The sequence below is a fragment of the Haliotis asinina genome, chromosome 14, assembly GCF_037392515.1.
Source record: "Haliotis asinina isolate JCU_RB_2024 chromosome 14, JCU_Hal_asi_v2, whole genome shotgun sequence".
Classification (NCBI taxonomy): domain Eukaryota; kingdom Metazoa; phylum Mollusca; class Gastropoda; order Lepetellida; family Haliotidae; genus Haliotis; species Haliotis asinina.
In genome coordinates this window covers 13731944-13743468 of record NC_090293.1, presented here as the reverse complement: position 1 = coordinate 13743468, position 11525 = coordinate 13731944, and positions in this window count along the sequence as shown.

The following is an 11525-nucleotide window of genomic DNA, read 5'->3' as shown; positions in this document are numbered from 1 at the left end:
GACAGGTGCTAATGTGTGCCCATTTTGTCTAGCTATTGCCATGGCGCTGACTCCGCCATTCCGAGCAGACGAGAAGATGTAGGTGAAGGTATTGGCAGCAGACGTTCAACCTGACAAGGTTCGAAGGTCAATGTACATTATCTATATTGATTATTTCTTCAGGGACCCTCTGACAATTCTGAGACACTGCATCGTCCTGGACTTGCTCCAAGCCTTCACTGAATGGATATACAGTCATTCCATGAATTCTTTCGGTCTGACAAGCAAGTCTTATAATATTACAGGAACGGTTGGCAAGTCACTCCAAAGAACCGGGTTCTATTCCCCACATGGGTACAATGTATGAAGCCCATTTCTGGTGTCCCCCGCTGACATTGCTTGAATATTGTTGAGATATTATGTTATACGGGCCGATCGGGATCTGATTTTAGCTTTCCTATTTCTCTCCTTCTTTCGTTATACTACGCTGGATACATAGAAAATTTAAGCGGCGTCAAGTCTACTCGTAACGTATCTGTTGTTTTATGCAGCGCTCAGCAATATTCCAGCTTCGTGGCGGAGGACACCCGTGAAGTTCCCGGGGTAGAATGGGCCTTCAGCAACTATGCTTTTCGTAAGAGGCGACTAACGGGATCGGGTGGTCAGGCTCGCTGACTTGATTGACACGTGTCATCGGTTCCCAAAAGTGCAGATCGATGCTCATGTTGTTGATCACCGAATTGTCTGGTCTAGACGCGATTATTTACAGACTGCAGCCATATAGCTGGAATATTGCTGAGTGAGGCGTAAAACTAAACTGCGGAGGTCTCTATATAATATACATGTAGGCACGACCAGATCAGAATCATTTGCATCGTTCTACACAAGTGAGATACGATGACATGTGTCAACCAAGTCAGCGGCTTGACCACCCGATCCCGTTTGTCTCGTCTTACTAACACATCTGTACTTGGATATCGCTATATCTTATATAAAAACCTTCTTACTTCTTCTGACTTCTTTCAAGAATGTTTAATGGAACAGCACTGGGGACAAGATACTATTTTCTGATATTTCTGTGTCAATATATATATACATATAAACACTTATGTCGTCCAAAGGGCCGAGGAGAAAGGACCGATGAAACACAACACGTCAGTCTGTGAAGACCTCAACCTGATGCAACTGGGTCACTACTGAATCGATTGAGTCGCTCGTAAAATATCAAACCTGTTTCCAAACTGTCCGTTCGCAGAGCGTTAGGCAGACATATCAGTAGCTCCCCCAAACATCTTTCAAAACAACGTCCGGGGCTAAAGTCGACTCTTAATATACCACGTTCTATTTCATGCAGCTCAAAGTCGATTAGTTCTTTGAACTTCAAACGCCATTAAGTGGTTGAAATCACCTGTCAAGTTCACAGGATATCATATCTCGCCATCTATTGATATCCATTCATCTATCGCTGATAATCCCTGTTTCGGAACATATCTATTTCTCTCAATTTAAAACCTTTCTATTCCAGTATCGACATCCTCGCTCACCATCGCTCGGCTCTTCCAAGGATTATATCGATAATGCTAGCTTTAATACCTCTATCACTACCTCTATTCATAGACGCCATTAAAGTAATAACGCAAATCTCATCGATTTCCACCAATATGAAGCGATCGCCTTAGTTCTGAGGCTCTGGTGCAGTTTCATTATGGTAAATGTCTGTATCAAAGCGAAGATCAGCAATACTACACGTTTGGTAATCGTCTTTTAGGCCTGTTCCCCAGTTGAACTCCAGATTAGAAAACGTCCCCCGGTAACCAATATGTGTGTCATAAGAAGCGACTCGGTGAGGATCGGTTGGCTAAACGTTCATCACCATTCGCCCCGTTACGTAACGTCCAAGAGTGAATGAGTTTAGTTTTAAGCCGTCTTTAAGCAGTATTCCAGCAACACCACGGAAGGAGACATCAGAAATGGGCTTCGAACATTGTACCCACGAAGGCAATCGAAACCGGGTCTTGGGCGGGACGAGGCTGCTATAGGCTACCCCACCGCCCCTACAGTACAAGGAATGGGTACACCTCATATTACGTCACGGAGGCGCGCCCATCTGATTGGCGAATTTCGTTCGCGGGAGAGAATTGTGCACTGTTGTCAAAAAGATTAATCTAAGGTAATTAAATGTCGAAACGAGCAGTTTTAATGACAGGGTTTCATTCATAACGATGTTAATATATGCATTTATGCTTTTGTCCCCCCTTGAGTATATGCGATCTTTGAGTGAGTGAGTTTAGTTTTACGCCGCACTCAGCAATATTCCAGCTATATGGCGGCGGTCTGTAAATAATCGAGTCTGGACCAGACAATCCAGTGATCAACAACATGAGCATCGATCTCCGCAATTGGGAACCGATGACATGTGTCAACCAAGTCAGCGAGCCTGACCACCCGATCCCGTTAGTCGCCTCTTGCGACAAGCTGAGTCACCTTTTATGGCAAGCATGGGTTGCTGAAGGCCTATTCTACCCCCGGACCTTCACGGCTTATATGCGATCTTTAGTATCATTTACAACAAAATGGTATTTTTGCAGATAACGTTCAATCTTCTTCAAAAATCTTTGTATCCCTAGTATCTATGAACTTTGTTACCATTTTGTTGCAAAAATCTTCAAATGGTTGGTTTGGGCGACAGGGGCGGTTGGGTAGCCTTGTTGACACGTTCGCGTTCAGCGAAAGACCCGGTTCGATTCTCCACATGGGTACAGTGTGTGAAGCCCATTTCTGGTGTCGCCGCCGTGATATTGCTGGAATATTGCTCAAAGCGGCGTAAAACAGAGCTCATGATCACTCACTCCTTGTTCATATATTCTTGTTTCTTTAGCTGCTCGTTATGTTCGCGCAAACTGTCCCACAGATACCCAATGTTCGATGAAGTAAAATCTTTGCTCATAAGTGGAATTTAAACTGAAGACAAAACGATCAACAATCAAAACACGTCATTTCTAAAGGGGCTCATTGAACCAACAATTAGATCATTAATATTAATGTAAGACACCACTGTGTCATTACCGAAACAATTTATGTCCACATGTGACGCCAAAGACGCCAGCCATGTACCCAATACCCTTCAAATGGGCGTTGATTTAGAAGAAGAAGGTTTCTTGCACATAGTCACACAGTAGAGCTTGTAACGGGAAACATTTACAATATGTTGTAAATCTTGAAGGCGGACCATGGTCTAAATTTCAATTAGCTAAATGAGGCCGATGTTTAGATTTAACCACGGGGCATTACCACGTCTCTTCATGCTCAAGGGCCTTAGTGTGTTCGGACATATAGAACCTTAAGAACTATACCCTTGCTTCTTTTAGGGTTCTGCATGCCAGAAAGTGTTTGGCGGAAGGGAACATTATGTGGTTCAGAAAACTGAGACGACTTAGTAATGCCAACTAGTCTTATGCTTTGTGCATGATGCTATCAAAAGAAAGGATAAGATAAGAAATTTCTTGCATGTCATTCCATTAAGGATCAGTGGCAATATTCTATAAACTACAGGTATAAACATAAAAGGTACGATATAGAACTACACATAGGTGATCCTTATCATAACAACAAAGGAATGAGATGATTGTGTGAATGAATCAAAACTGCAAAACATAAAAACTGTCAATCTTATCCGCATATTGCCAACGACAATGCCAATTACACACCTCTCTCGTGCGTTATATGATATGGATTATATGTTGTGGCTTATAATACTTGCTAAGCAGGGGTGGTGGGGTAGCCTATTGATTAATGCGTTCGCTCGCCACGCCGAAGACCCGGGTTCGATTCCCCAGTACAATGGGTACAATGTCTGAGGCCCATTTTCTGGTGTCCCCCGTCGTGATTTTGCTGAAGCGGAGTAAAAGTAAGGTCACTCACTCACATACTTTGCAACAACCCACGACGATTCAGCAACGTACACGCACCGTAGCAGGCAACTGACGGGATGTCACCGTGTCCCATTTGCGTAGAGCGATGCTCATGATATTGATCACTGGAGAGCGATGGGGTAGCCTAGTGGTTAAGGTGCTCGTTCGTCACGCTGAAGAACCGGGTTCGATTCCACACATGTGTACAATGTGTTGAGCCCATTTCTGCGATCCCCCGACGTGATATTGCGGGTGTAGTGCTAAAGGCGGTCACTCTCTCACTCACTCACTCCAATCATATCGGAGCCCTCTCCTACAAACTATTTGTCTCAAAGCCAGACAGGCCCAGCATTTCACGAGGCAATGATGAGAACATGTCGAAGGGAGGCCGTTTATATCAGTCAGTGGAGGGGCTAACCAGACCCGTTTTCCACGGCACTCGCATCTGACCAAAGTTTGGTGCTACCAAGCCAAACCATTGCCTGATCTGTTCAAACCACGTTGCAATAGATGTTTTAGTAAGGTTTTAATGGATTGGTACAATCCCTAGCGTCTTGGCGACGTCTTGCAGCTTCGCTCATATTACTTAAATCCAGGATGCATTTAGAAGACTCATTTAGCCCTGGGTGATTTACGATTACTCTGTCAATGCTCTGCCTTGATCCAACCCGCTGTGATGTTTTTGTCGAGCATCTAGCCCGAACCTGCACGTCAGTCTCTCATCGGAGGATAAGTATCGGGTGCACCATACCTACCTCTTTGATGTATTGTGTGCATTGTCCTCCCACGCCCATTGTTCTGTAATCTACAACCGTCATGAACAATAGGCTGCTAAACACGGGAAACGTATGTCTCTCTGTGTGCAATTAGAACAAGATTTATGGCTTTTACACAACATCATGTAAGGTGTGGTGCATAGCACTTGAAGGTCACGACTGCATAGAATTTATACCTCACGGGGCGATATGGTTCCACGAATCCAAGTTCCACTTTTGTCATTATCATGTTTCTTCATGCTCAATTTGACGAGCTTCGACAACGCTTCCCCCCTTAGGCAATATATTCTCGTGTAGCTGATGCTTGAAATGAAAGCTCTGAAGCAAATGATGGGTAAATTAGATCAAAATAGATCGGATGCGAACACCAAGACAGCGCAGGCCTTTCCAACGCAAAGAGTTATCTCCCTTACACCGTAACAGCCTGGGCAGATACACCCGCATAATAGCATGGGTGAAACAATATGTATGTTTACTTCAACGAAACATGAACCCCATAATGTTTGGAAAACGTGATGAAACAATTAAACATCCTTATGAAGAACAGTGATTTATCTAAACATTTCAAGGGCTTATATTAGGTCTAACAGTAAAAAAAATACCAATTAAAATTCAGAATTAATAATTTCTCGATTTTTCTACTGTTTAAGAAGATCGGACTTGGACATCATAACATTGTTCACAGTTTGCCAACAAATGCACTATAACTGGATTCCTGGATTCATAGATGTATACCAGGTTGAATCAAAATATTACTGCCCAAACGGTTCATCATAAAGCCGCCACTGTAGAGTATTGCATCTCTTTCTCTGAAAGATAAAGACTAGCAGCGATCGCTAGTTGCCAAATTCGACCGGACATTGTTCAAGCTAAATATCTGTTTTAATTCCATACTGTACTGCAATGATTATGATAATATTAAAATAAGAAAAAAACATAAATAAAAACTGATGATGAAAACTGATCTTGCACTCGCATCGTCTTTTATTAATGGCCGGCGCCAGTAATACACCCAGTCTAACTTTGCCGGAAAAGCAAGTAATTATAAACACGAATTTGCTGTTAACTTTTTTCAGTATTTATACAAGAGAACCTCAAAACTGAACAGAAGGTTTAACATGTCTGTTGAAATAACATTATGGGTATGTTATGTGGGCTTGGCCGTGACTTGAATCATTGGTAATAATATAGGTGGATGTAATCGGAGATAGGATATACACACAATACACCCGGGTACATACGCAGTAGGGTGGTGATGAGTTCATCCATGTCAATATTTCCCTCCCTCAGTTATTTCCTTATCTCCACAAACAATAGACTCACGCAACTATCAGACTGGGAGCGACAGGTGCTCTTTAATTGGGGTCGCCGAGTCAACCACATATACACATAAACTAACGTCTAACAAGCGCCTGACATATTTGGGGGTGGTGGGTATCTTGGTCTAATGATCACTACGACATGCAAGGGATTGGGCGAAACACGACGCCGGCCGTGCCGGAGACAAGAGGTCGTGTAATGAGCTCATTCTGATAAATCTGTATCTAAGTAGCGCTGTTGGAGTCTTGTTGACAGTTGCCTCCGCCATACTGACTACCAGGAATTTCCTGTCGTTATCTACCCGACCTGTGTGTACATCCCGAGTCTACCAGGGCATCCTGGTGCTGATAGATTAGTGACTCACAGAAAACGCCATTGTCCATGCTGACCTCTAGCCACTTGAGGCGTGTGGCATGTCATGTTGTTATTACGTAGATATGTTATACATGTATTTTCATGTTTTAGTTAAATCCAAAGCAGTTGTTGCAAATGAGTATCGGGTGGCCTGTATCAATCCGTGAGTGGGATTTAAAGTCACTTTCATCCATGTTGCTTCCTCAGTGAGAGACATGGGTTTAACGCGAATTTTAGCAATATTCCAGCAATATCAAGTCAGGGGACACCAGAAATAGGCTTCACATTAGCCTAGTGGCAGAGGTCGAAGATCCGGGTTCTATTTCCCCACATTGGTACAATATCTGAAACCCATTTGTGGTGTCTCTCTCCGTGACATTGCTGGTATATTCCTAAAAACTAAGCTCACTCACTAATTAGTGCAGCGTCAAAAAAATAAATAAATAAATAAAATAAAACAAAATAAAAAAATAAATCAATCAGTGACTACGCATAGCAATGTAGAGACAATACACTTACTCCGAGCCGCATGCACCCAGACCTTCATGCACAGCTCCAGGCAGGGTACAGAAGTAACATTTTAATGTCCCTTTTCAACGCTTTTCTTTTTCACATGACACGATCCCGCGTTGAACTCCAGCATGTCAGCTCCAACCTGTAAGCGTTCTCTCTCACATTGCCTATAAGTCTCGACTAACCTACAGATTGTACATCGTATTCATTACGCCCTATTAGGCTCATATGCCGAGGAACATATCGCGTTAACTTTTTAATTTCCTTAAAAAAATCTGTTTCAGTTTTTAGACTCTTTCCAATTCCACCAGAGTACAATATATCAAACTTTAAAAAAGTGCAGTTTTTTTACAACTCCCGAAAATTACAGAGCAGTTGCATTTGAGGGGTACTGAAGAAAAGGTGCCTCGGGTTTTGAGAGAAATAAAATGAACGTCCGCTGGACATGATAGATGTTCTGAAATAAACGTGTTAAAATTTAAATTAATCGGCTTCTCCTTTCAGAGAAAATAACTGTCTCTAACAATTTGGCAGACCACCTCCAGGGTGTTGAGAGGTCAGTTCCTTACATTAACGTGTAGAGACACCCAGACTATGGAACGGTCCCCTCATACATATTGGTGTCACCGGCCAAGTGAGCAGCAACTATTTGTCTGCCAGTTGTATACGACCGAGCGTGAGACTGCATATTCATTGCTAGTTATGTCGATGATGTTACCCAGCCTGTCCGAACAACTTAGGCAGTCCTAAAACACATTTCACTTCCCAGTAATGACCAGAGAAACTATTGCTGTCATTCCGATAAGTATGCTGGTTTTTTTTGCCAAAAAATATTTCGTGCTCGTGTTGTACAAAGAAATAAGAATTATTCGCTAGGCATGCTGTCTGTTCTGGGACTTTGCGGTTTGTAAATTTTTTTGTTCTGATCCTCCCTTTTCAGAAAAGAAATTATGTGTTTTGAAGTAGAATGTGAAACAGGTATCCTGTCTCTAACCTGTCCCCCGTCCTGTTGGGATGCAGTGAATAACGTTAAACGAACGCACGCACGCACGCACGCACGCACGCACGCACGCACGCACGCACAAAGACAATTTTTACGTAAGCAGCTCTCAACGTCGTAAACAACGACGTTGTTGATGGTTCTTGATGCCACCCTGCCTGGCGATCGGCATATAGGGAAGGAATCGCAGACTTCAGATTTTAACCTGTCTCACAGCCCCTCAGTCAAAATATTTTTCTTCCCAGCCCTTTCTGCAAAGCCAAAGCACTTCTACATCCTCCCTTTTCAGCTTCAACAGTATTATTGGTTACTACCACAATTACATATGTTCAGGGACTAAGCGTTTGTCTTCCCGGGCCTGTAAAGTGGGGCGAAACTATGACAGCGTCAGAGTTGGCTAGCGGTATAAAACGAAGGAACGGACAGTCCGGAGTCGGTAAACCTGACCACTCAATCCACTTAGCGGGGTAGCCATGTCAGACTCCGTTATTGGCTAGGACTTGGCTAGCACATAGCAAGTACTTTTTACCCGCCATAAGCGAGGACGAGTGTGCATTTTTATGAACAATCCATTTCATTCAATCTGGAAGGTCATATTTTCCAACCCTTGATATCTACCTCTTGACAAGTATTAGATGAGCCAGCGCAGTGAAAGCGTTTGTGACAAGCAGGCGGAGCAAGTAATCTGAACGAATACACTTGGCTGCTACAGGTAGATTGGCGATTTAGCAAGTGCAATACATGCTGACCGTGGCGTGAAATCAATACCGTTACTGTTTAACACGTCGAGCGATTTAGTTCAGCAAAACACCGTCACGACACGATTCGCACGAGGAAATTGAACTTTTCAATATTTAGACGACAACTTGTTTCCCTCTTGTTTCAAATGGAATGTCCTAGGGCGTTCCCATATATGCAAATTGCTGTCGTTTGTCAGGTAGTGGCTCATCTAATACTTGTCAAGCAGTATGTATGTATTTGTAGATTTTTGTTGACTTCACCTCGAGTTTAGGCTATACGTAAATATAAAGTAATTGTGTGGTATAAATAAATAGTGTCTCGGTCAGGGCATTGTTAATCTCCGTGTTATACGGTTACCACTGTTATTGGGTGTAGTTACCAATAGATGACCAGTAACGATAAACATTCCGTTCCAGTTTGTTTCTAGTCTGTAAAGAGAGTACGTGTGTGCAGGAGTTAAGCTTTTGTGTCACATCGACAGCTTACGCCGCATATACTACTATTATAGTTATAAGAGGACCATCTGTAAAGAATCGAGACTCGACCAGCAATCTAGTGATCGATATTGAGAACAACGACCCACACAGTTTGGACATGATAACAAGAAATGACTTGTCCCTAAGCCTGGACCCGTGAAGATCCGGGTTAGTCTTCAGGAACCCATGCTTGTCGTACCCGTGAAGAGCCGGGTTAGAATTGTTCTTCAGTAACCCATGCCTGTCGTACCCGTGAAGATCCGGGTTAGTCTTCAGGAACCCATGCTTGTCGTACCCGTGAAGATCCGGGTTAGTCTTCAGGAACCCATGCTTGTCGTACCCGTGAAGATCCGGGTTAGTCTTCAGGAACCCATGCCTGTCGTACCCGTGAAGATCCGGGTTAGTCTTCAGGAACCCATGCTTGTCGTACCCGTGAAGATCCGGGTTAGTCTTCAGGAACCCATGCTTGTCGTACCCGTGAAGAGCCGGGTTAGAATTGTTCTTCAGTAACTCATGTCTGTCGGAAGAGGTGACTAACGGGATCGGGTGGTCAGGCTCGCTGATTTGGTTGACACATGTCATCGGTTCTCAATTGATCACTCGATGCTGTTGGTCACTGGATTATCGGGTTCAGACTCGATTCTTTACAGACCGCCGTCATATAGCTGAAATATTGCAGAGTGCGACGTTAAACACACCAACAATCCAATCCTAGTTGTGTAAATCAATGCTCTGTTGATCACGGGGTTGTCTGGTCCAGGCTCTATTCTTTACACACCGCCTCCATACACACTGCTGAGTGTGGCGTCAAACAAACCAACAAACCACACCCAATTGCATAGATCGATTTTCTTGCTGTTAATCACTGGATAGTCTGGTCCAGACTCGATTCTTTAAAGACCGCCTCCATACAGCTGGAATATTGCTGAGTGTGGCGTCAAACAACAAACAGACACGAAGCCTGACCACCCGATCCACATAGTAGTTGTTGACAGCTACCGAGAGCATGTTTATCCCGGAATCAACGCGGCTTCAATATGTAAGTAAACCCTCCGCTTGTACACAACAATCTGGACAGTAAACTGGGCATAAGTACATATCCCTCTATGTAAATATACATCATGGCCATGTTAGCTGATGGCGATCTACGACTGTCCGGCCCGCCTTTGGCCGCGAAACAAGTTCCGGACAAATAGCGCTCTAACACTTGATAACAAGCGGTCAACAGTTCATTAAGCTGCCGGTGAGGAAATGAGATTGGTGTTGGCAAAAGTCCGCTACTCTCCTTCTCCGCTTGTCAGTCCACCCAGAAACGCTGGGAACAAATACTCTGCCATTTGCCTGGTACATATACCATATTGTCGGGTCTCCTTATTGACACACTCCTGTGTGTTTACATCAATTAAAACTGGCACGGCGTTGCTCTCCTCTGTGTGTCCGTTTACTAGAATGGCCATGGGTTGATAATTAAAAGGTCTGGAGAGCAGACCGGAGCGTATCGTTGGGACTTGGGGTCCACAAAGTGGACAATTTCAGCTCGACTAATATACACAGAACGTCGGTAATTTGGGGGTTTGTTTAGTTTGGAGATCGAGTGAATTTGGATTGATTCAGATTGAATTGACCTCTGTTCACTGACTGCTCACATCAGGAACGAAAGTGTCTTTATGTTATTTTCCGCCATCTTTGTGTTGTGTGTGATCGTTTATCTGTGTGTACGACAAATGTCTGGTTGTATCTTTGTGTTGTGCGTGATAGTTTATCTGTTGTTTATACGATAGATGTTTGGCTTTATCTTTGGGCTGTGCGTGACCGTTTGGCCGTTGTTTATACCATAAATGTCTGCCTCTATCTTTGCGTTTAAGTCTGATTGTGTTTCAATTTTAATAGGTAGATAAGACAAACCCAGCTCCACTTTAGCCTGTCCTGTGACCACTTAAGTGCTATGTATACAAGGACAATCTACCGCCATCTACGTGTTGTGTCGGATAACTTATGCCTGCCTCCCTCCGTCTATCTCTTTCAGGTGAACGTTCATCTTTTGTATATTCTAGTGAGTGAGTATAGTTTTACGCCGCTCTTAGCAATATTCCAGCGGTAAAACGGTGGGGGACACAAGGAATGGGCTTCACATATTGTATCAATGTGGATAACTGAACCCGGATTTCTGCGTGATGAGCGAACTCTTTACCCACTAGCCTACAACACCGCACGTTTGTGTATACGAGGGTCGACTACCTTCATCTTTGGACTGCATAGTCTTTATACCCGCTGTATAGAAGCATAATTCCTGGTGCCCCATGATTTGACTGTAATACCCGCATGGCCCTTTAGGTGTGAGAGAGGCGATAGGGTAGCCTTAAGGTTAAGCGTTCTCTAGCCACGTCGAAAACCCGGCGTCGATTCCCCACTTGGGCACACTGTTTGAAGCCCTTTTATAGTGTGCCCCCGCCGT